The sequence below is a fragment of the Macaca nemestrina genome, chromosome 1, assembly GCF_043159975.1.
Source record: "Macaca nemestrina isolate mMacNem1 chromosome 1, mMacNem.hap1, whole genome shotgun sequence".
Classification (NCBI taxonomy): domain Eukaryota; kingdom Metazoa; phylum Chordata; class Mammalia; order Primates; family Cercopithecidae; genus Macaca; species Macaca nemestrina.
The window spans coordinates 42,089,844-42,094,127 of record NC_092125.1 but is presented as its reverse complement, the minus strand read 5'-3'; positions in this window follow the sequence as shown (position 1 = coordinate 42,094,127).

Genomic DNA, 4,284 nt, shown 5'->3' with positions numbered 1-4,284 from the left:
AATGGAGAAAACTGAAATTCTTTCTTCTAAGATCTGAAACACAACAAGGATGCCCACTTTCACCACTGTTATTCACCATAGTACTGGAGGTCCTATTTAGAGCAAGCAGACAGGAGAAAAAAATGAAAGGCATCTAAATTGGAACGGAAGAAGTCAAATTATCCTTGTTTGCAAATAATATGATCTTATATCTGGAAAAATCCAAAGACTCTACCAAAAAAAAAAAAAACCTATTAGAACCAATAAACAAATTCAGTAACATTGCAGGGCACAAAATCAATATGCAAAGATCAGTAGCATTTCTATATGCTACTGATATAGCATATAGAAAATATGCATATATTCTGAAAATATAGCACATATTCTGAAAAGAAATCAAGAAAGTAATCCCACTTATAACAGATGCTAATAAAATTAAATCCTGGAAATTAAATTAACCAAAAAAGTGAAAGATTTCTATAATAAAAACTAAAACATTGATGAAAGAAATTGAAGATGACACACACAAAAAGGAGAGATATCCTATGTTCACGGACTGGAAGAATCAATATTGTTAAAATGTCTATACCATCCAAAGCAATCCCACAGATTCAATGAAATTCCTATCAAAATACCAATGACATTCTTCACAAAAATAGAAAAAAATATTCTAATATTTATATGAAACCACAAAAGACCCAGAATAGCCAAAGGTATCCTAAGTAAAAAGACCAAATCTGGGGGAGTCACATAACTTCAAATCACATCACAGAGCATTAGTAACCACAATAGCATGGTACTGGCATAAGAACAGTCACAAAGACCAATGGAAAATGATAGAATACCCAGAAATAAATTCACATACCTACAGTAAACTCATTTTCAACATAGGTGTCAAGAACATGCACTGGGAAAAAGACAGTCTCTTCAATAAATGGTGTTGGGAAAACTGGATCTCCATATACAGATGAATAAAACTAGACCCCTATCTCTAACCATATACAAAAATGAAACCAAATGGATTAAAGTCCTAAATCTAAGACCCAAAACTATGCAACAACTGAAAGAAAACATGAGGGAAACTCTCTAGGATGTTGGACTGGGCAAAGATTTCTTAAGTAATACCCACAGGCACAGGTGACCAAAGCAAAAATGGATAAATAGGATCACATCAAGTTAAAAACCTTCTGCACAGCAAAGCAAATAATCAACAAAGTGAAGAGACAATGCTCAGAATGGGAGAAAATATTTGCAAACTCTCTGACAAGGGATTAATAACCAGAATATAAAAGGAGCTCAAGCAACTCTATAAAAAATCTAATAATTCAATCAAAAATGGTCAAAAGATTTGAAAAGACATTTCTCAAAAGAAGACATACAAATGACAAACAGGCATATCAAAAGTTGCTCAACATCACCGATTATCAGAGAAATACAAATGAAAAACTACAATGAGATTTATCTCAACCCAGTTAAAATGGCTTATATTTCAAAAGACAGGCAATAACAAAGGCTGGCGAGGATGTGGAGAAAAGAGAACCCTCAAACACTGTTAGTAGAAATGTAAATTAGTACAACCCCTATGGAGAACAGTTTAGAGTTTCCTTAAAAAACTAAAAATTGAGCTACCAGTGGAATCCAGCAATCCCGCTGCTGGGTATATACTCAAAAGAAAGGAAATCAGTATATTGAAAAGATATCTACACTCCTATGTTTGTTGCAACACTATTTACAATAGCTAAGATTTGGAAGCAACCTAAGTGTCCATCAACAGATCAATGGATAAAGAAAATGTGGTACATATACACAATGGAGTATTATTCAGCTATAAAAAGAATGAGATCCTGTCATTTGCAACAACATGGATGGAACTGAAGATCATTATGTTAAGTGAAATAAACCAGGTACAGAAAGACAGACATCACATGTTCTGACTAATTTGTGGAATCTAAAAATGAAAACAATTGAAGAGTAGAAGGATGGTTACCAGAGGCTGGGAAGGATGGTGGGAGGGGCGGGAAGAGATGGGGATGGTTAATGGGTACAACAAATACAGTTAGAAAGAATGAATAAGACCTACTATTTGATAGCATGATAGAGTGACTATAGTCAATAATAACTTAACTATATAATTAAAAAAAACTTAAAGAGTGTAACTGGATTGTTTGTAACTCAAAGGATAAATGCTTAAGGGGATGGCTACCCCGTTCTCTATGATGTGCTTATTTCACATTGCATGCCTGTTTCAAAACATCTCATGTACCCCATAAATATATACACCTACTATGTAGCTACAAAAATAAATAATAATAATAATAAAAGGTATGAAATGAAACTTCTAGAACCAAAGAATGAGACAACTGAAATTAGGACCAAACTACTTATTAGACATAGCAAAAAAGGGGGTTTGTGAACTAGAAAATACTTCAGTTAAAATATTAAAATTGAACTTCATTGAGCAAAAAGACCAAAAAATGCAGAAATAGCATCATGAGGGCTATACAGAACACAGAGAAAAAGTCTAACATACTTCTAATTGGAGGTACAGAAGATAAGGAGAGAGATAATGCAGAAGCAATATTTGAAGATACAATGGCTGCAATTTTTTCAAAACTGATAGAAGATATCAGGGAAGTACCACCAACCCCAAGTGGGACAAATACAAAGGAAATCACAATTAGGTTCATGATTGTAAAATTTCTGCAAACTACAGTCTTAAAAGCATCAAAGGAAAAAGACACATTACCCTTAAAGGAACATCAGTAAGACTGACAGCTACTTTTTCCGAAGAGAAATAGAAGCCAGAAGGCAATGCAATGACATCTTTAAAGTGGCGAAAGAAAACATGGAAGACAAAAATTCCAACCTAGAGTTGTTTATTCAGTGAAAACATCACTGATGTGAAAATGAAATATGCATCTTTAGGGATAAGCCAAAACAGAATTCATCACCAGGGGACCCACAGTAAAATAAATGCCTAAAGGAATTCTTTGGACAGAAGGAAAGTTATCCTAGCAATCCAAGAGGGAATGAAGAGCAATAGAGAAAGCAAATAGTAAATCTAATGCATAGTTACTGTCTTATGGGGCTTAAAATATAGAGAGAATTTAGATTCATGAAAATCATAACACAAAATTAAGAGGGGAAGTGTAATCGGAATTAGTGTTACATTTTCTATTATAGGAAACAACAAAAATCCTATTGAATTTGTCAAGCCAACCCTCGGGGTTCTTGTGAAGGCATCTGGGCAGAACTCAGACAAAGTGAAGTTAGTTAAAAAGAGGTTAGAACAAACTGAAACTGAAGGTGAAAACTTGAATTCAGCCATGGAACATCAAGTGAATTTGACCATAAGACCAAAATCCTAAACAGGACAAAGGTATCAAAGTCCTGGTTATTTGAGGAGCTGTTAGTTAAGATGCAGAATGTAGCACCAAAACTGGATTGAAAATTGAAAAAAGAAGATACATTTTCCTCTTATCCTTAGCAATATGAACACATATTAACCACAAAGTTAGCCATGCCTTGAGAAGTCTGTGGAATTTTAGGTCCAAAGAAGTTAACTTATCATTTATCAAGTACTTGCTAATTGTGAAATATTGAACACCTCTTCTCCAAAAATTGGGCTACTGATATCTAATTCTCTCTTTTGGTGTGTCTAATCTGCTACTAAAAATATTTATTAAATTTTAAATTTTTTGATTGTTCTATTTTCCCTTTGTAGATGTTCTACTGGTTCTTCAAAGAAAAATCTACTCTGTGATTATGTTATGCTTTTCTGCTACTAAGTTGATCTTTATTTTTTTCCTTAAGAATCATAAACATTCTTGCTCTATAACTCGTATAATTCTAGTAGCTGAAGTATTTGGAAGTCTGTTTGAGCCTAATTGTGATTTCCTTTGTATTTATCCCACTTGGTGCTTGTAGTACTTCCCTGATATCTTTTATCAGTTTTGAAAAAATGGCAGCCATTATATCTTCAAATTTAGTTGATATCATGGTGTTTTGTTTACTTATGTACCTCTTTTATTTAAAAAAATCTATTAATATATGATTGGTCCTTGTGTTTACAAAATCATCTGTAGGGGTACTTAAGGCCCAGGATGAACAGAAGGTGCCTTCCTTCAGAAAGAATTTATATTTGCTTCTGAAAGATGTCTGGAGGAACTACCACTTAAGACAAATTCAAGGCTTGAGAGTCCTTGACCCACCAGAGAATGTGAAAGCCACCTGCTTATATGCAGGAAGGCTGTGTCACTTCTGATTCTTTTTTACTCCTGGGGTTGGTCCTTTGAGGTTCAAGTT